At 44.9% G+C, this 22,503-nt stretch overlaps 1 long non-coding RNA gene across 2 annotated transcripts; it reads left to right on the forward strand.

Moving 5' to 3' along the window:
• The first annotated feature begins 5,817 nt into the window (after nucleotides 1-5,817).
• On the forward strand, nucleotides 5,818-19,765 carry LOC147257012 (uncharacterized). Of its 2 annotated transcripts, none has more exons than XR_015117545.1 (4): nucleotides 5,818-9,067; nucleotides 9,272-9,349; nucleotides 9,422-9,508; nucleotides 15,661-19,765. It is a non-coding gene; the product is annotated as an uncharacterized LOC147257012 (long non-coding RNA). The 2 variants fall into 2 exon arrangements; XR_015117544.1 differs by having other exon boundaries at nucleotides 5,818-5,959.
• Nucleotides 19,766-22,503: the final 2,738 nt, after the last annotated feature.

Consider the following 22,503-nt stretch of genomic DNA (forward strand, 5'->3'; position numbering starts at 1 on the left):
GACCCGTCCCCGTGTGTCACGTTCGGGTTTGTGGGATGATTGAGACCCAAATGCAGACAGTAGGGATGGTGCAAAAAGACGTTTATTAGGAGTGCTGGAGGCTAGAGACGGGGAGAGCTGGAGGCTAGAGGCTGGTGACGGATGACGGGAGACTGGAAACTTGAGACGACTTGACAACTTGAGACTTGACAACTTGAGATGATGACGACAATGACAGCAAAAGACGTGAGTGAACTGTGACAACTAGAATACAGACAACAAGGACGACGACTACCGTAACAGCGAAAAACGACAAATGATGACAATGACCCAACCCGGAACTAAGGAGACACACAGGTTAAATACAAGAGGGGAAACAAGACACAGGCGGTGCAATCACCCAGGTAAGACACATGAGGTAATGACAGGAGGGAGGTCAGGAAGACAGGACATGACTACAAAATAAAACAGGAAACACGAGACAAGGATCGTGACACCGTGACCCTTAAGAGGAATAAGCGGTATAGAAAATGGATGGATCGATTTTTCATACTTGGCTGACTCTACCTCCAATAAAGAGTCACAAAGAAAATGCATGAAAAAAAACATCTTTGTGGGCTCAGGACACTTATTTGTTAGAACTTAAAATACATGTTTTGGGGCGTGGTTTAAGGTATCATGTGATGCACAAATTAACTCTGCATGTTGCACAAGAACATAAACATGCAGGCAATATGTTATTGTTTAGTGAAATGGTCTGTGTTTTGTTTCACGCGGGTTATTTCTGACTGGGGTGCCCGACATTCACCTACAGGCTCTCTCTCTCTCTCTCTCTCTCTCTCTCTCTCTCTCTCTCTCTCTCTCTCTCTCTCTCCCACACACACACACACACACACACACACACACACACACACACACACACACAATCACATATACTCACGCACGCACTTACATACCATGTTTACCCTCATCCATTCATCCATCCATCTATTTATATTCTATACCGCTTATCCGTTAAGGGTGGCGAGGAGGCTGGGGCCTGTCCCAGCTGACATTGAGCGAGAGGCGGGTAAACCTTGGATGGGCCGGCAATACGGCGCAGGCACCATGTTTACCTATTAAAAAATACGTAGCTTATTGAATATCAAGAGGACCATAGATGTCGTCTGGTGAAATTAAATTTAGCAGTGGAAGGGTTAAATGGAGGCTATTGCGGACAGGCACAACTGGCTCTTTCCTTAAGGTAGTGAGTGCCCTTGGGCTGAAATATCACATGAAATGTCTCACCCTGTGTATCGCATTTGCTCTAAATATCATTTCAAACGTTCGTTGACCGTCTATCATTTGGTTCAGAGTCTGGGTGGGGTACTGCTTTGGTCGGCCGCAGCAAGTAGCAGCCTCAGCAACTATAAGGGCGCAGAGCAGCTGCGTTCCTCCCACAAGAAGAGCAGAGAGGTCAATAGAGTGTGCTTCAATGACTGACAACCCTCCAACGATGTCACCTATACCAGCCCACAGTCATGACTCCCTCACAGCAGTCAACTGATTATATATGCTGTGTAGATATAAAAGATAACATAGATAACCCAAGGCACTTCCCCAGGGATCCATGGAATGTGATGCATCACATGCATATGTTATGGTAAAAGAATGTGCTCTTATATTTCATCCGAAGGCACTCTGCAGACAGGGTGTCCCAAACACCAGAGATAAATAAAATTGTTACATCCACGTACAGGATCATTATTTACACAACAGATAAGTGACAAAATTACACATCAAGAATCGCACGCAAAATAAAACCCTCATTCCTCCATCGCCCTGGGTTGTCCAGTGAGAAATGGAGGACATTCAAGAAACAATATTTTCTTGACAGAGCAGTTGATATTCTTCAAGGCATGGTAGGTGTGATATACAGGTATGTGACGTTGTTACATATTTCATCTTTCGCTATTTAGATAAGATAATGGTACACATGAACTCTATGGAGCTCTTGTTGTGATTGAGGGTGACAAGATTATTTTCACCAGGAAGAGTGAAAGGAAAAAAAAGATGCTGTTTATTATGTTCCAGTGAGAATGCAATTCAGAGATTTTTGGAGTCTTTGATACAGAGGAATGTCCATCCATCCATCCATCCATTGCCTTCCGCTTATTACTATTAAGGGTCGCGGGGGGGAGGGGGGGGGCTGGAGCCTATCCCAGCGTCTACAGGCGAGAGGCGGGGTTCACCCTGGAAAGGTCACCAGTCCATCACAGGGCCAACATACAGAGACAAACAACCATTCACACTCACACCTACGGTCAATTCAGAGTATCCAGTTAGCCTTGTCCGCAGTTGCATGTCTTTTGATCTCTTAAACAGAGATGATCTTAAATTCCTCTATATAAGTTATCAAATAAGACTTTTGCCATAGATTTCTCTGTGTGCAGTAAAACAAAAGGAGGAGCAGCAGGTGGGGAAGAAAGCAGACATCTGAGTTTCTTAGCTTAAGAAAAAGTTGCACATACTCAGCTCCAATAGTCACTGTCTTAACAAGGTGTCTTCAACAGAGTAACAGAATTTATGAGTTGTGGTGTATCGTGTGTGAGGTGAGTATGTTGTACTTTTTCCCAATCACTGAATGTTGCTGTTTGTGACCTTGCCTTATGACATTGTTGTGCCTTTGCCCAATCCTTTCTTTAATGGATCCATCACACCGCTGCTCTTTTCTCTAAGCCAAAACAGAGGACTGGTGAGTGCATGAGTCTGTAAATATGGTTCATTGTCAGGGATGTGAAATATAGTTTTTACTTGCTTATAAAGAGTGAAAGTATAGACGAATGGTTCTCATCCACACAGATAAAAGCAAATGAAAATTGTGTTGGCATGATGTTTCTTAATCTATGATCAATCCGGGAAAAGCATTTAAAACAATCTTCTGTCTTCAATGATTGTCTTTTAAACTGAGTTTATTTATTTAATTATAATGCCCTATAAAGGACATATTTATTACGAGTAGGAAAGCCCTAATGTCACTTGATACATTGAAATACCTCCTCAAAAAACATAGACCTCAATTTACACAGATAATATAATGGAAGACCGACTGCCAAATGTTTCTATTTTATCGTCACATTCAGCACAAGTCTGGTATGAGGAGACATGAGTCGTACAAATACAAGTGAAATGTCTTTTGGTTTCCTTTGACGCTTTCAGTTCATATCAAGTTAAGAGGAAATGAGCTTCCTGTTATTAAGTTATCAGAACAGTGGAAAGGTTTCATTTTCTGCTGTGTCTTTTTACATCAGGTGTGGGTCACAACAATGCAACAACAGACAACAAAGCATCTTTTTTTGTAAGGCTCAAATCTGTGAACACCTGAGCTGTTTTTTCTAAGATTTAAATTGATACTCTGAAGTTCTCTCTCTCTCTCTCTCTCTCTCTCTGCGTGGACTAGGCTAATTGAATTCTCTAAATTGACCATAGGTATGAATGTGTGTGGTTGTTTGTCTCTATGTACTGGCCCTGCGATGGACTGGCGACCTGTCCAGGGTGTACCCCGCCTCTCGCCCATAGCGGCTGGGATAGGCTCCAGCCCACCCCGTGACCCTTAAGAGGAATAAGTGGAAGACAATGGAGATATATATATATATATATATATATATATATATATATATATATATATATATATATACACACACACACACACACTTATATAATATCAAAATTATATCAATATTCACTCACTATCTCCTCATTATCTCCTTGGGGTCTCTGTAAGACCTTCATATTTTTATGTTTGTCAATGTGCTCTCTTACCTGTTGAAAGGACAAGACACAAATGGTTATCGCTCCAAAGCGTGCGCGCGCGCGCACACACACACACACACACACACACACACAAACCTGCCCTAAAAATGAATAGAAGGGGAATGTTAAATTAACATCACTCCTTGGGAGATTTGTATTTGTGAAGGCCATGAAAGCAAGATGAAATCTTAAGAAGTGCCGGAGCTGCTTCCAAAGAATGTTACTCTCCACCCTGTGTTGGTGTGTGACGTGTGTGTGAGGTAGCAGTCACTCACAGCATAAAAATCTTCACAATGCGTCTGATACTGACATAGCTTCAGCACTCTCTCTTTCTCTCTCGCTCTCTCTCTGTCTCTCTCTCTCTCACACACACACACACACAATGCAGTGGCTCTTGTGGCTGCCCTGCTCTGCTTGACAATCAGCTGCAATTTTGAAAAACAACATTTAAAAAGTGATGTGTATTTTTGGAAGTCATTTTTTCCCCCACACATTTACAACAACATTGGTTAACAGAAAAATCTTACATTGTTAAATCTAAGTGTTAAATTTAAATGTTTAATCGAAATGTTTAATGTTTAATCGAAATGTTTAATGTTTAATCGAAATGTTTAATGTAAATCTAAATGTTAAATCTAAATCTAAATGTTAAATCTAAATCTAAATATTAAATCTAAATGTTAAATTTTAAATCTAAATCTTATGTGCAAAACTAAATATTTAGCTAACATGCAAATTCACACTGCCGGAAGGTTGGATTGTTAATTCTACGATAGAAAAAAATGGATTAAAACCAATTTGGGAGGGGGGGGGGGACTTAGGGTGACGTTATCACGATAATAACTACCTAAAATAACAAAAACGTGTTGGCAGAAACTTCATTTGAAAGACTGAGTTTTCAATGTCCCTTCTCTGTTACGCGGAGCGCGAGCGACACAGTAGAGCGCATATAGTGCAGTGTACCACTTAGCCAAAGTGAGCCCCCTGGTGGCTAGCTGTAGTCAGTACAGCATTTACAGGATCCCGCGCAACACAGAGAAGGGACCGGAAGTGCGAATTTGCATGTTAGCTAAGTATTTAGCTTCGCACGGAAGATTCTGATTTAACATTTAGATTTAACATTTAGATTGAGATTTAACGTTTATATTTAACATTTACATTTAGATTTAACATTTACATTTAACATTTAATATTTAGATTTATCAATGTAAAATTTTTCTAAATTTACAAATGTTGTTGTAAATGTGGAAAAAAATGACTTCCAAAAATTCACACCACTTTTTGAAATGTTTTAAGCTAAATGTGACCAAATACTGTTTTGTTTTTTTGTTTTTTTTACAATGGGCTGCTTTACAAACGGCACCCCATACAGGGATGGTCCCTGAACAGCTGATCAGCTTTCAGTTGCTGGTTGAATTATAAATTCAGGTATTAAAAGGAAGATCAAGTCATTTGGTGTGTTTGTGTTGACTGGGAACTTGCCTGTGAGGAACCTTGAAGTGTGCCACAATGTTAATACTGGAGTGGCCTCCCCCCAGCTCCTCTGGCACCCCCCTCCCCTCCTGGAGTAATTGCTGGTGGACACATAGCTGTGTGTGTGTCTATACCAGGAACTTGCCTGAGAGGAACCTTGAAGCGAGCCAGAATGCAAACATTGCCTCCCTCCCAGCTCCCTTGGCTCCCCCCTCCCCTCTTTGAGAAAATGCCAACCTCCTTAGTCATAAGCATATAGGTACATCCCACTGAATCCCTCCAAGGTGATGGTAAGAGAGGTGGTGGAGTGTCAGGGAGGTAAGGGAGTTGAAACCTAGAGAATGAGAAAGGTGACAGTACAGGTTCCCAATTCCTGGTGTGTGTTTATGGTGTATGATCATGTGGTGTAAATGTTGAGAGCAGCTTGCAGCCACAGGGGGTGATTAATCCTACGCCATCTATCTCTCTGGCTGACTACAGCAACATTGCTGGTGGATGAAGAGATGGGGGCCTGTGTTGAAAGTCTGATGGAGGTGGAGGGAGGGGATTTATTTGTAAATGCTGATTAGCTGGCAGCTTAACAACACGCTGTTTTCCATCTTATCATACACACATTACCTAGGGTTGATTGGGGGAAATGGAAAGGAATTTTCATTTTGTTTGTTGAGAGAAGGAGACAATGGAGGAGGATTGTACTAGCAACAAGAAAATTCAGGTATTCAATTACAAGATGTTCTACCTAGAAGGAAGAGTAGAGATGGTGTTATTCAACATAGTTGAATTATATCCCTGTATAACTGATAAACATGTTTTCTTCTGTCATTTTGTACATTTCAGTGTATAAGGGCTTTGCAATATAATCCATAAAGCAATATATTGCAATATTTTCTTTCATCATACTGCATTGATATTTCAGCCCAATTATGTTCAAAGAAATTGGGAATAAAATTTCATAGGAAATGGTTTTGGTTGGTTGGGTACATTGATTTTGAAAGTTAGAGTGAATTATGTTGAGTATTGCAAATATATCATATTGGATCACAAGATAAAATTGTATCATTACCCATGTATTTTAAGATGTAGCAAAAGTTCTTGCCACAGCTCTGCGATAGAGCAATCAAACAAGGCCAGTACTCTTAAGTTAAACTACATTCTGCTCATCTATATTGAGTTTTGTAGTAATTGTTGCAATAGGATATTTATATGATCTGAGCCAATCAACAGGAAGTTGAACATCACCATGGTACATCGACAAGAATGCAAAGGATGTTGTTCCATTGAAGCCTTTTATTGCCACAATACTGCATGCAGATGGATTGTCATAGTCATGGTTTTCCTTTAAAATAATCCAAATTACAATTACAATACAACAATAAACACAAACACAATTTAGGTACCTAATTGAGACGAATTAGTACTCTACAAGGAGAAGAATAATCCTAATTGATGACAAAGAGTACTAAACACAAATAACAAACAAAGAACAAATTCATCCAAATGTGGTCTTAAATCTTGCATTTCCATAGTTCTACAGTGAGTAAATTACATGCACTGTGCACATACACATAACATCCTATCAGTAGAGACTAGGCAAACAACTATGACTAAAGACCATTAAAGTTCAGCAACTCACATTTGCTTGCACAACCATTAAATCCAGTTCCTAAGCAGGAGCAGGAGCAGAGGGTCCCCCCATGCGGTTCATGGTGCTGCTGATGGGAACAAAGGACCTGGGAGGCGTATATATAGACTTCCACCTCAATCAGGCCTGACCAGAATCAGGTGTGCGAAAGGATCCTCCCCATGAGAGGAGGTGGAGCCTGCTGAATGGCATGACCTCTTCTACAGCTGCCCCCAAATCCTATGGGGATTTGCCACCCCAAAGGTGTCATCCTAGGAAGAATGATCGGGGGATTCCTCCGGAATTGCAGGAAGCTTAATCCACCTATATGCTGGACGAACATAGGACTTCTCCTTCACCATCAATTCAGCTGCCCTGACACGTCCATCTTCACATGTGAATACCTTTGAAATGTGACCGACAGGTCATAGGGCTCTTGGAAGTTGTGGATCCATGATCATGACAACTGCATCAACTTGCAAATCCTCCTGATGGGTTTGCCACTTCTGTCTGCCCTGGAGATGTGGCAGATAAGGCTTGACGAAATGAGACCAGAAGTGATCTGCCAACACTTTGTTGTGGCGCCACTGCCGGTGACTAAGAAACTCAGAGCTTGGATAGGAAACCAATGGCAGAGAAGAATCTCGCCACCTCATAAGAAGAAGGTTTGGCGTCACAGGATCAGGGTCTGCCACATCTGAAGAAACATAGCCAAGAGGTTTAGAATTAAGGATGTTCTCAACTTCTATCAACAAGTTGTGCAGGACTTCTGTGGTAACCATCTGGGTGCTGAGGGAACCCTGCAAGGCCTGTTTGACAGAACAAATTTCCCTTTCCCAGACGCCTCCGAAATGGGGAGCATGGGGAGGGTTGAAATGAAATTGAATTCTCCGTTTTTCCAGGCTTGCTTTGAGAGATGGACATAGCACCGTGAAGGCGTTTCTAAGTTCCTTCTCCCCTCCCTTCAAATTAGTGCCCCGATCTGACCAGAGTTCAAATGGGGTCCCCCGACGGGCAATGAAACGGCGGAGGGCCATTTGAAAGGAATCAGTGTCAAGATTACAAAGGAGATCCAGGTGAACACAGCAAGTGGTCAAACACTTAAAGATGATGCCCCATCTCTTTTCTATCTTGTGTCCCTGCTTGACTTGATATGGTCCAAAACAATCCATTACTGTTGAATAGAAAGCAGGCTTATTTAGCTGGAGACCGGCAACTGGAAGGTTGCCCATCCTGGGAATAACTGGTTTTGCACACCAACGTTGGCACTGACCACAACTATGTTGGTACTTTCATATAGCCTCTCTTCCTCTCAGAATCCAGAATTGCCTTCGGAGCTCAGCAAATAGTCTTTCAGGGCCACAGTGGTTCAATTTCTCATCATATGCCTGAATGAGGAGCTTGGAAACTACATGTTTGGGGTCCAAAATTATGGGATGAATGGCATCAGGTTCCTGTTCACTCTGCCTCAACCTGCCGCCCACTCGAATAAGGCCAGTGTCTGAACAGACTTCTGGAGCAAGGGTGAGTAGACGGCTATTTGACAACAAGGGTCTCTGAGCTTTAAGACAAATGAGATCTTCTCCAAAGCTATCCATCTGTGCCTTCCTCAGGACCTCAATCTCCACCTTACGATAGTCATCTGCTGTCGGAACTACATGAGAATCTGCAGAGGGCTCTACTTTAACAGAGGCTTGGTAGGTCTTAAAGGAGTTAAAGTCGGGGAGAGAGCTCACGATCGCAATTTCTCCACAGAAGGAAGGCCGGACTTCAAGCTGATGTTGATCTTTGTCATTGTCCGAACTATCTGAGGACTTGGGCCAGATGTCAGGAGGATGGTGAAGGAACTGGGGACCTTGGCTCCACCGGTTTGGCTGCTGGATCTCTGTCAAGGATTTCCCCCTTGTAAGATCATCGGCTGGGTTATCAGCTGTGTATTTCAGATACTCTAGTACCAACAAAGACTTTAAAACGACAAGAATCCGTCTGCAACCAAGCTAACACAGTGGTTGAGTCTGACCAGAAGGTGGTAGATCTGATACATAGAGTTAACTCTGTTCTCAGAAGGTCACCAAGACATGCACCAATTAATGCAGTGCAGAGCTCCAGCCTCGGGATTGACTGCTGTCTCTTCGATGCAACTTGAGACCAAGCAAGCAGAAAGGACACCTGAACTTGCTCTCTTTCATCCTCTGAACGATGGTATGCTACCGCACCCTACGCTGACTCTGATGCATCACAGAATATGTTAAGGTCTTGCTTAAGAGGGCTCACACCATGAGATGTGTAGCATCGAGGCATAGTTACCATTGGTAGGGCAGACAATTCATCCTTCCAGGCATTCCAGGCAGCCAGGAGATCAGAGGGTAACAGGGGGTCATCCCAGTCTCGTTTCTTGTCCCACAGCCTCTGAACAAGAACCTTCACTCTGGTGGTGTAAGGAGTAAGATAACCCAAAGGATCAAAAAGACTGGCAAGGACATGGTAAATATATTGCATCGTGGTTGTGGCTGATACTGTTACCTGGCCCGATAACCGAGGCTATCACTTTGACAGTTCCATTGCAGACCAAGGGTGCACTCTGTTGGAGGGACGCTGTCTTTGAAAGCCAGAACTCGCTGTTAGTGGACCTGGCATCAGGAGGTAGGTGACAAATTACTCTGGGGTCATTACTAGTCCACTGACGGAGGTCAAATCCACCAGAGGCCAGTACTGACCTCAACTGATCCAGATTTTGTCTTGCCATAGCCACTGTGGGGAAGCTCTGAAGACATATGTCCACATAGAAAGCTCTTTCTACTGAGTGGCGCACCAGATCATTTGGCTGAGTCTGGCTTCAACATGTCTTTGAAGTGCAAAGACTGCACAACAGGGGCTACATGTGGTCCCGAAGGACCTGCCATTCATAGATGGATGGAGGGGCATCCTTCAGATCACGCCAAAGGAAACGTAAGAGGGGCTTATCCTGGCTCAAAAGCCGCACCTGATGGAACATGCTCTTGATATCCCCACTTATGGCCACGGCATGCTCTCGGAAATGTAATAAAACTCCAAGGAGGGAAGATCCCAGAGTAGGCCCAGGTGATAAAGACTTGTTCAAATTTTGGCATTTATATTCAAATGAACAGTCAAAAACAAGACTAATTTTTGAATTATGGATTACCATATGATGAGGTATATACCATGCCTCTGGCGAGCCTTCAGCTTCCTCTGCAGCGAGTTTTTTCACATATCCTGCTTGCTCAAGCTTGGAGACTTCCTCCTTGTAGGCGGCTGCTCTCCTCAGGTCCTTGGCCAACTTGGACTCCGTGGCACGTAGCCTAGCCATGACAGCCTGTAGAGGAGCATTAAAGGGCATAGTTTTTGGTCATCCTTAACAGAGGTGTAGCATAGTGATTTACTCCATCAACCAGGACTCTCTTCGTAGCTGCTTCCTGCATGTTCATGGCTTGCTTATCAAGCTTGGACCGGGTGGCTGCCTTCTCATTCCGACTAGGAACAACATCCAGTTGCCAGAGCCTTTCTACATCCTGGTATAACTTATTAGGTGAAAAATCACTTGCAATGTGAAAGCAACTGGCCACAGATGAGGAGGTCACCATGTCTGTTGTTCGTCCTTGCAAAGTCCAGCCGAGTTGAGTTTTGACTGCTGTTGGTGCCCCTAATGGGCCAAATCGAACTGGGGCGATAGGTGAGATGATCTGAGCCAATCAACAAGTGAGGTGTTACTTGATGTATTAGTGGCAAAGGTAGTCCACGTAGATGTTTGTATTTTCTTTGTAGAGAAAGGACAGGATGTGTATGCTGTGAGAGGGCCAGTCTTTCTGCTGTAAAGGCATGGTTTATAGAAAATTCGTGAGAACTTGATGCTGAACTGACCATGAAGGATACTGTAGTGCCCTGAAGGATCTCCACTCCTTGCCTTACAGTCCTGAGGGCCAAGTTCTCTGGTTCTCCATCCAGATGAAGGCTACGAGCAGCTGACTGCAGGAGAATAGTTCGCTCTGACCCATCATCCAGGAGTGCAAAGTACTCGAGGGTATAGTCACCATTTCGCAGGATGACATTCACCAATTTTAGAAGGACATGACCTGCATGACTTGGACGATCAAGGTACAGGGTGTGCGCGGAGGATGTGACAAGACAAGAGTTTGCATCAGACCTCCTGTTGATTTCACATAAAACCTGGAGATGTCTCCTCTTACAAAGGTTGCAGTCTTTAGCTAGAGTGCAATTAGCTGCAACATTTTGACGAGCACAGCGCCAGGACCTCTTGTTCTTCTTGATCCATTCAGTGACTATGTTAACATGACCAACAGATGGTGCTAAAGTTCCTCTATGGGGGTACAAGGATCTGGACTGAGAAGGGGCAGGGGCGTGAGGAAAAGCAGCTTGATGGTCAACTAGGGGGTGAAGCTGCGCTGCAGGATGGGAAGGTGAAGGGCGTGCTGAGACTGATTGATACTGAGACACTGTGTGATATGTTGGCATAGAGGAGTGTGAGACAGGTGCCGAGAAGATACTGGCTGGCAGAGGCTCGATCCAAGAAGGTCCGTCTTTGGTGCACTGGTGGGAAGGGATGGTCTTGTAGAATAAGAGGAAGGGGTGCTGACCGTATTTGCTTTGATGCCATTTCTTCCCTTTGTGGGTCTTGAAGCTGGACAGGAGGGAATATGGCAGGATCATCTGTGAGTGGTGACACTTGGAGTGACCTCTTTGGTGTCAGATTAATTTCATTTGGGTAAGTTTGTCCAGGTTGACTAATCAAGGAGGAACAACTACTTCCTGGAGTAGAGGCATCTCGTTGCATGAGACACTGCAAAACTTCACCTTGTTGCTTCACTATTTGCAAAGTTTCAAAAAAATTGTCTAATAATATCAGCTTGGCTGAGTTCAGGGGTGCTCTCTTGCCCTCTAGTGTCAGGTTTGGAAGTTGGTGGCTTTTCATTCTTGTTAATATGGGGCTGACTGTTATCAAAATCCTCATATTCCTCATCTTCTTCATCCTGATTTTCCTGAAAGCATTCACGTGAGGGGTGTGTGCATTCAGTATTGGTGGCTCTATCTCCATAACTTACTTCGTAATCCTCTAAATACTTTGGTGGAATAGTCTTGCGTTGAGGGCGAAGAACTTTAGTCGACTTCCTGTTACGCTCAGAATAAGGCGACCCAAAACGGGTCTGGACCCAGGTAGCACAACCACAGACAGACAGAACACAGGGAGCCAGATTAAACCACCCGAAGGCTGTTTATTGGATGGAGGAAAAGGGGAAGGAACAACTTACGGACCTAAAAAATGGGGGGAATGGCGTGCGTAGCTGTATAAGAATGAGATGTGTAATTTAACTATGTGTATGCGTGGGTGTGCGTTGTGAAATGTTGCATGTGCGTGTACTAACCAGTCCGTGGAGAAGGGAACCCTACCGCTAGCGACAGAGGGCACGAAGGTCCAGAGGAGGGAAGGCAAAGACAGGGAGTTGGGATTTGTCCAGGAGACAGAGATGGGGGTGAAGGCGAGGGTCGAGGATAGGGAATGGTCCAGGAGTATGGCGTGGAGTCGTGGAGGGTAGAGGAGGCAGACGAGAGACGCGGAGGAAATCACGGAGGGGTTCTCAGAGGCAGCTGGGAGCCAGGGGGAATCTTGGGAAAAAAACAAAGTCAAATGGGATGAGTGACAAACGAATGGCTAGAAGCAAGCGAACAATGAAATAGTAAACTGCGAGGAGAGCAAAGGAGCTTGTCGGCAAAGTTACCACGTGGGGTCAGTACGATCAAGCCCGGGTTGAAGGTCCTGGATTCCTTTTATAGCTGGCCCGGCGATTGCCTGCAGGCATGGCTGATTGGCAGCACCTGTGCTGGAATCAGCCTGAGGAGGGCCATGGAGAGCATGGGAGGGAGGATCCCTAACACTTCCCTTCTGCCATGGCAATGTTCACGAACTCCAGCTCGAAGGACCACTTGTTAAATCTCTCCGCAGGAAGGGGGGGGGGGTTCACAGGAAGTTGAACATCACCATGGTACATCAACAATAATGCAAAGGATGATGTTCCATTGAAGCCTTTTATTGCCATAAATAAAAGGAGAGATGGATCGTCATAGTCATGGTTTTCCTTTAAAATAATCCAATTACAATTACAATACAACAATAGGCGCAGGCGCAGGCGCAGGCGCAGGCGCAGGCGCAGGCGCAGGCGCAGGCGCAGGCGCAGGCGCAGGCGCAGGCGCAGGCGCAGGGGGTCCTCCCATGCGGCTCATGGTGCTGCTGATTGGAATAAAGGACCTGGGAGGTGTATATATAGACTTCCACCTCAATCAGGCCTGACCAGAATCAGGTGTGCAGGATGGTTCCTCCCCATGAGAGGAGGTGGAGCCTGCTGAATGGCATGACCTCTTCTACAGTCACAAATGATTTCAGCCTGAATCTCTCAGAGTCTGATGGCATTGTTGGCTGACACCATGTTTATGATTCCCTTCTCCTGTTGTTGAGTAAATATGGGCGCCCTTCCACTGTTGTTGTCAACCCTCAATCCATCCATCCATCCATCCATCCATTTTCTTCCGCTTATTCTATTAAGCGACCCTCAATCCTATGTAGATAAAGATACATAATTGAAATGTCACAGGAAGGGGTATCAAAAGTGCTGATATGATGCATACAGTACTGTGAGCAGCTGATTACTGTAACTGTAGACAGATTATTTCTTACCTGTTTTCTTGTCTGAATGTCCCAATGAATGATGGCGCTGTGAATCTGCACAGATTTGGCTGAACACAAAGTCCAGCCTCCCTCAGTGACAACCCATGGTTAAGGAAATGGCCAACTTGTGTTGCTTGTATTTCTAGTCAAGTCAAGTCAAGTCAGTTTTATTTGTATAGTGCCAAATCACAACAAAAGTTATCTCATGACACATACAAGTAGAGCAGGTCTAATACCACATTTCTTTAATGAATTCACACCCAACAATTCTCCATGAACAAGCACATCCTGCAACAGCGGTTACGAAAACCTTCCTTTTAACAGGCAGGAATGGATCCAGGCCTTCTGCTTTGACTGGTTGAGGGGAAAGAGAACAGAAGGGTGGGGCAAAGACAAAGACAGATAATGGAGGAAGACATATACAGAAGGAAAGAGAGGGACAGAGATAAAGAGGGAGAGAAAGGGAAGAGATGGATGGACAGAAGGGGATGTGAGCAGGTGGCCGCTTCAGCCTCTTCAGGTCTGTAGCCTCCTCCAGCAGCACCCAAGATCTGGGATGTGGGGAGCCTGAAGGCTCCGGAGAAGAAGACGAGTTAGTAACACATATGAGTATGATTTATGTATATATGTTTGCTAGGTTTGCTCCTTGTCTCCTTTCAGCTGGTTCTCCTGGGTCTCCAGCTTGGGTTCTTCCTCTTCCTCTTCCTTTCCCTCTACCTCCTTCTCCACCTCAATAGATTCCCCCTCTCACCCTTACTCCTCTTCTTTGAACTAATTTTCTTTGAAGACAGAGGGTAGAGGAACTCACCTGCTGTTGTATTATGTGTATTGTTTTGCAAAAAGTGTGTGGCTGACATTGTGCTTATAGTGGTGCAAATCTAAGAGTAAGGTTTTGATAACTGGTACTACTTTGATTGTAGTGTTTATGCCCTCTCCACCACTAACCGAGTGCGGGAGTGGAGGTTGTTGGACCTCCACTCTCGGTCAGTGTGGGGGTTGTGGAGAGGGGTCATCAGCCAGGTTCTCAGGGGGTAGCCACTGTCACCTGCAGTGGAAGCACAGTGTTGCACACTTTTGGTTTAAGTGAATGGTACAAGTGAAGTTTCTTGAATAACATAATATAAGTAAGCATTTACTTACCCAGCAGCTAACTGTCCATCACCGCACCTGCCTGCAACAGTGCTGTTGGACAGAATGTGCGAGTCGTGTGTTGATCCGGGCCACCTCGCAACAATGTTGAGCAGATTCATCTGCGCATCGCAGATGATCTGCACATTGATTGAGTGGAAACCCTTATGATTAATGTAAGCGTATTCCTCATGGGACAGCACTTTTATGATATGACTGCAGTCAACAGTTCCGATAAGGTTAGGGTTAGGCTCTGATTACATAAGAGAATCCAGCTATTGCTTCACATTGCGCTTTAAAACTTGGCCTGTTCAACCGCACAGTAAGGGAATTTAATGTACCTGCGGGAGAGGCAGATGATCAGGTCCAGCACCAAGGGCATGGCCCGGCTGGGGGTCGACTGGCTCACCACGGAATGGTCCGCCAGCTACTGCTATTGCAGTGCTGGCACTGACACAGCTCGGCTCCAGGCGGTTCTGTGCTGGAGCGCCGGTCGCAGCACCTCACAAATTTGCAGGAGGATGGCCCACGGTAGCCGGAACCGGCTCATCAGCCACTGGTCAGAATTGTGGAGCAAGTCCTCCCACTCACTGAAATGTCGCTCCTGTCTTATTGCACCACGTCCTCCAACAGCGCAAGTGCTGCCATTGTTGAAAGTTGCACATTCAGCACAATCGTGAAAGCTCTGTTACAGCTGCTTAAGTAATGCCAACAGGTGAGTGTGTTGATGGCTTTTTTGTGCCCGATGTATGTGCGGTTGTCAAATAATGTTAGTCACCAAACACCGCCACACAGTGTCCCCAATGGACCAAAGTGCAGTCAACACAAGAATCGGCTTTCCGCCAACTTCTACGGCACCTCTGGAGTTGGTGTGAAACTGTGCAACTGAGTGCCGATCCTAGCTAATGCAAGTTTTTTTGTGTAAACAGCGTTGATACATGAGGCCCCTGGTGTCTGTTTGTCCAAATAGAAAGAAGCCAGCAGTCCTCTACTCCCCAGATACATGTGAAGAGGACATGGCTACTACCATGACAGCTGACAAGGAGGAGGATAATGAGGACAATCTACAAAGCAGCACAGGTAATAAAGAAAAACATTGCAACTTTAACCAAGACCAAGAGAGAAAAATGTCATAAAGGTATCTAGCGGCAAACGCAATGTCGCAGCTGAACTACACACCTTAATACACTGGATCATGTTTGGGCCTGCTGAAAAGATGGAAACTGAAAAGTGAACCAGAGTTGTTGGCTGAGCAGGCCTGACAATGACCCAGAATATCTAATGACGTGTATACCACAAGATCCTTTTCTCTCCAAAATCCTGGAGAAAGCAGTTGCTGAACAACTCTATGACTTTCTCCACAGCAACAGCTTATTAGAGGATTTCCAGTCAGGTTTCAGGATTCGTCATAGCACAGAAACAGCACTAGTTAAAGTTACCAATGACCTCCTACTAGCATCAGATGAGGGACTCGTCTCTGTGTTGGTCCTATTAGACCTTAATGCAGCTTTTGATACTGTTGACCACCATATCCTTCTACAGAGACTGGGACATGTCATTGGCATGAAAGGAAATGCACTCAATTGGTTTAGGTCATATTTACTGGGTCGATCACAGTTCGTACTAACTAATGATAACCCCGCTGGAACCACTGTAGTCAGTTATGGTGTTCCACAAGGCTTTGTGCTTGGACCAATCCTCTTCACCCTATACCTGCTCCCTCTAGGTCACATTATTAGGAAACACTTGATTAATTTTCACTGCTATTCAGACAATATGCAACTATACTTCTCAATGCATCCACATGAAACAAATCAGCTGACTAAACTGGAGGCCTGTCTAAAGGACATAAAAACTTGGATGACCCATAATTTCCTTTTATTAAACTCTAATAAAATGGAAGTTATTGTGCTGGGCCCAAAACATCTTAGAAACACCCTATCTAATGAGATAGGTACCCTGGATGGCATTACCTTGGTCCCCAGCACTACCATAAGGAACCTAGGAATTCTCTTCGATCAGGATCTGTCCTTTATCTCCCACATTAGGCAAATTTCTAGGACTGCTTTCATTCATTTGGTAACATTGCTAAGATCAGGCACATCCTGTCTCAAAAAGATGCAGAAAAATTAGTCCATGCTTTTGTCACTTCCAGGCTGGATTACTGCAATTCCCTTCTATTAGGCTGCACCAGTAAGTCCCTAAAGACTCTACAGCTGGTCCAAAACGCTGCTGCCCGTGTGTTGACGAGAACTGGTAGAAGAGACCATGTCTCTCCTGGACTGGCTTCTCTGCATTGGCTCCCTGTCAAATTCAGAATACTATTCAAAATTCTCCTTCTAACAAACAAAATCCTCAACAGTCAGGCACCTTCATATTTGACAGAGCTCATAGTCCCTTATTACCCAGCTAGAACCCTTTGCTCCCAAGATGCAGGGTAACTTATGGTTCCTACAGTTTCTAAAAGTAGAATGGGAGCCAGAGCCTTCAGCTGTTAGGCTCCCCTCATGTGGAACCATCTCCCAGTTTCAGTCCGGGATGCAGACACCCTCTCTACCTTTAAGAGCAGACTTAAGACCTTCCTTTTTGATCAGGCTTAGTTAGGGCTGCTTAGGCTGGCCCTTAGATATGCTGCTATAGGCTTAGACTGCCGGGGGATCTCCCATGGTACACTGGGCCTCTCTCTCCTCCTCTCTTTCCTCTCTGTCCTCCTATATGTGGCATATATAAATCATACTTATTTGTGTTACTAACTCATCTTCTTCTCCGGAGCCTTCGGGCTCCCCACATCCCAGATCCTGGGTGCTGCCGGAGGAGGCTACAGACCTGAAGAGGCTCAAGCTGCCACCCTCAGCACCACCTGCTCACATCCCTGTCTGTCCATCAGTCTCTTCCCTTTATCTCTCTCTTTATCTCTGTCCCTCTCTTTCCTTCTGTATATCTGTCTTTCTCCATGATCTGTCATTATCTCTGCCCCGCTCTCCTGCTCTCTTTCCCCCCAACCGGTCAAAGCAGAAGGCCATCCCCAGTGATCCTGGATCTGCTCGACATTCCTGCCTGTTAAAAGGAAGGTTTTGTTGCCTGATATACTTGCTCATGGAGAATTATTGGGTGTAAATTCATTGAAGGAGTGTGGTACTAGACCTGCTCTACTTGTTAAGTGTCATGAGATAACTTTTGTTATGATTTGGCGCTGTATAAAAAAAATTGAGTTGACTTGACTTGAAACTCAGAGACAATACTGTGGATCTGAAGGAGACCAAGGACCTGTTTGCAAGGCTGATTCTGTATGAAAAGCTGGTTATCACATCTGTATCTGGGCTCACTAGGAGGAACAAAGACCTTGTTTTTGAAGAAAATAACCATGAAGAAACAGACACACCACTGATCCATCAAGCTGTATTGGCTTCACATTGAAACCAACATAATGTACAGTTGGTGTTTTTCTCACCAGATACAGATGTTTTAGCGCTAGACACAGCAAACTATGATCTCATGTTGAAGAACACATCCATTTCTATGGCCTCTGGTGTTGTGCAGATTGAGCCACTGTGGCAAGCTCTAGGTAAAGAAAGAGCAAAAGCTTTGCCAGCCTTCCATGCATTCACTGGGGCTGACAGCACAGGAAGTTTCCCATGCATAGGCAAGGCAACCTTCCTATGCATGCCTCAAAGCAGATGTAGGTATTGTCAATGTCACACCGCGGTGAGGCGGTGGTTATTTGTCTTGTCACTTCCTGTCTTCTTGTGAAATATTGACTCTCCTCTCGTTTCAGGTCACTTGCCCTTCCTCCTGTGCCAGTCTGATTGTCTGCCTTGATTGTTTCCACCTGTGTCCCCTTACTTTGTCTTTAAATAGTCTTTGTCTCTTGTGTGTTTCATCCTTGTGCGTTCACCCAAGCCAGAGATTCAAAGCCCTTGCCACAGCCTTGATCAAGTTACGCAGCCGTGCCTGTTGTTTTCTGTTTGCATCCCTCTGAGAGAGTCTCTGGTTGTAAGTTTTATACCTTAGTCCAGGTTTAGTAGTTTCGTTTACAGCCCTTTTTCTTTCCTCTGCTTGGGGTGATTTTTCATTGGCTAACTTTCACAGTTTTAGGCCTCCAGTTTTCAGGAGTGCTTTTGAGTTTCCTTCATTCTGTCTTCTTTTCCTCCACAGTTGGAGTGATTTTCATTTATCAATGATATTTGATAGCTTTTGTGTTTTCCTCCTTGATTGGAGCGATTTTCATTTTGTATCTGTTTCATTGCTCTGAGTAGATTAGTTTAATTTTCAAAGCCCTTTGATTTCTCTGCTCAGAGCATCATACAATAAAATCCCTTGCTGTGAACCCTGCATCTGTGTCCTGTGTCTGAGCCTGGTCCTGTCAGTCAAAGCTTTGCAGATGCTTTTGGATGAAGCAGTGGTGACAGAAGGAATGCTGTCAGCCCTGAAATCCTTTGTATGTGCGGCTTACTCACCCAAGGGGATCAACATCAAGGCAATCCCTTAAGTGTGTAGGAATCTCTTCTGCAAACATAGGGCAGAAAGTGACAAGATCCCTCCAACACTTGGAACTCTAAGCATATCTTGAGTCTATGTCCAAACAAGAGTGTGTGCACAGGCAGCCATTGCTTTGTAGGTTTCACAGCTGGATCCTCTGAAAAATGGATACCTCAAACACTCAGATGACATGCTCAAACCAGTGACCACAGAGGTCCTCCCAGCCCCAAAGGCCATTCTTTCGTTGGTTCAATGCAAGTGTAAGTCTGACATCTCATTTGGGAGGTGCTCCTGCAGAGTAGCCAATGCCAGAAAGATGAGGATTCCCAAGCCATAATGTATGAAAGTGGTGATGAGTATAACTTTCTAATTATAAAAGTTACTTACTCATACTGTGGTCTAAATTTGCATGTTGATAGAAAATCCATGTTTTACATTAGCTAAAATCAAATTCCCAGCCTATCCTGGCTGCCTTTGGGCAAGAGGCAGCGTACACCCTGGATGGGTCACCAGTCAATCACACTGCCAACACATATAAACAACCATTCACTCTCACAGCCACACCTTCGGTCAATTTAGAGTATCTGATTAACCTAGTCCCCACTTGCATGTCTGTGGACTGTGGGAGGCAGCTGGAGTACCCAGAGAGAACTCACACATGCACACGAAGAACATGCAAAATGCACGCAAAAAGACCTGGTGCTCAAACCTGGAACCTTCTTACTGTGAGGCGACAGTGCTAACCATTGCACCACTGTGCCAACCCTGATGATCAGTCAGTCTGGAAAACAGCAAAAACTTTGAATATGTCCCGAAGTGCAGTTGCAAAAACCATCAAGCGGTATGACGAAACTGGATCACATGAAGACCGCGCCAGCAAAGAAAGACCAAGAATCACTGTTGAGGATAAGTTCATCTGAATCACCAGCCCCAGAAATTACAAGTTAACAGCAATTCAGAATAGAGCTCAGATAAATGCAACACAGAGTTCCAAGAGCAGACACATCTCTACATCAACCATTCAGTGGAGACTGCATGAATCAGGCCTTTATGGTCGAATGGCAGCAAAGAAACCACTACTAAAAAAAAGCAACAAGCAGGGGAGACTTGTTTCAGCCAAACAACACAAGGAATGGATATTAGACCAGTGAAAATCTGTGCTTTGGTCTGATGAGTCCAAATCTGAGATCTTTCATTCCACCCGCCATGTTTTGGTTCAACGCAGAAAAGGTGAATGGATTGTCTCTATATGCAGGTTCCTGATGTGTAGCATGGAGGAAGAGGTGTGATGGTGTGGGGGTGCTTTGCTTGTGACACTGTTGGGGATTTATTCAAAATTGAAGGCACACTGAACCCGCATGGCTACCACAGCCTCCTGCAGCGACATGCCATCCCATCTGGTTTGCTAAAGTTGGACCATCATTTATTTTTCAACAGGACAATGACCCCAAACACAACTCCAGGCTGTGTAAGGGCTATTTGTTACGTTGGGGCTTACCTCGGTGGACGAAAGGGTCCTGACTGTTGTCTGTGCTTATGTGCCGAACAGCAGTTCAGAATACCCACCATTTTTTGAGTCCCTGGGAAGGGTGCTGGATGGTGCCCCAACTGGGGGACTCCATTTTCCTACTGGGGGACTTCAACGCTCATGTGTGCAATGACAGCGTGACCTGGAGGGACGTTGGGCTGAATAGCAGGCCTGACCTGAACTCCAGTGGTGTGCGGTTATTGGACTTCTGTGCGAGTTGCAGTTTGTCCATAACTAACACCATGTTCGAACATAAGGATGTCCATTGGTGCACGTGGCACCAGGACATCAGAGGTCATAGGTCTATGATTGATTTTGTAGTCTTATCATCTGACCTGCGGCTTTATGTTCTGGACACTTTGGTGAAGAGGAGAGCTGAGCTGTCAACTGATTACCATCTGGTGGTAAGTTGGATCAGATGGCCTGGTGGAAGTGATCTTCAACTCCCACCTCCGGCAGAGCTTTGATCGCATCCTGGGGGCAGCGGGAGACACCAAATGGACCCTGTTCAACTCTGCCTTTGTCGGGGCAGCTATTGTGAGCTGCGGCCGAAAGGCTGCTGGGGCCAGTCATAGTGGTAATCCCTGAACCTGCTGGTGGACATCAGAGGTGAGGGAAGCTGTCAGGCTGAAGAAGGAGGCCTATGGGCGTGGCTGGTTTGTGGGTTTCCTAGCAGTGTGCAGCCATGGCAGAGGCAAAACAACTCGGGAGGAGTTTGGTGAACTTTAACTGAATATCAGAATTCATCGAAGGGGCTCACAGAAACCTTCAAGATTTGAAGACTGTTTGTGGGGAAGAATGAGCCTCAATCAAACCTGAGCAATTCATGTAACCAATTTCTTTATATAGGAGGTCCCTTGAAGCTGTTATTACCAACAAAGCATTTTGTACAAAGTATTAAATTTAAATGTGTACAATACTTTCCCTGTGTCACTTTATTAAAACACAATTTAATTTATGGCCATCTACGGTTTGAGTTCTTTGGATGTGTGGGTTGCATGGGTTATTACCAACATCGGGTGAAAATTTCATGTCAATGCCACCTTCAGAAATTTATTTACTGAGAAAAATGGTGACGTGGTCAATACTGATTTTATACCTGTTTGTGCGTGTGTGTGTGTGTGTGTGTGTGTGTGTGTGTGTGTGTGTATTCATTTATTGTTTTATTCTTAACTGAAAAAAATAGAAATGCAGATATGCAAAGCAGGAGGGAGGTGTAGTTTCATGAATTATTGCTGCACAATCCACTTTTCCTTTTCAAACTTTCATACTTTTTGAGCATGGGTCACTGCATTAAGCCTGGGCACTTCTTTAAGAGGAGCTGAGCAGTGGCTCCAGCCTAAGCTATTCTGTGGGAGACGAATGTAATTGTGGGCTGCTGGTGAGTCACACTAAGGAGGATGAATGGCAGCGGTGGCTCTGTGTTTTCTGGCTCATTGCTCTGAAATGACTTTCCCAGCATCATCGTCAAAGAGCGCAGGGAGAGGGAAGATCATCTTTGTTTCTTTCTGGCTCCTTCACTCTCTTGTTTTTGTTGTTCTGTCTTTCCTCCTCACCTCACACCCTTTCTATTCCTGCCAGTCGTTCTTTCTCCACTCTAAGTGCAAGGAGCCTCCACGTCACTACTTCCCTGGAGCTTCCGAAGTGGGGGATGGGAGAGCAGGAAGGAAGGGTGAACAGATAGTCTGCCAGGCTCGTGGGGAGGCAGTTGAATCCTTCAGGTTGCCACAAGGAGCTAGTCAATAACACATTGGGCCACTTAGCTGCCAAATGAACAAACCATCTTCTGCCCTTACTCTGCTCGAC

Source organism: Aulostomus chinensis, chromosome 8, assembly GCF_037954235.1.
Source record: "Aulostomus chinensis isolate RoL2024-O1b breed Wild chromosome 8, RoL_Achi_v1.0, whole genome shotgun sequence".
Classification (NCBI taxonomy): Eukaryota; Metazoa; Chordata; class Actinopteri; order Syngnathiformes; family Aulostomidae; genus Aulostomus; species Aulostomus chinensis.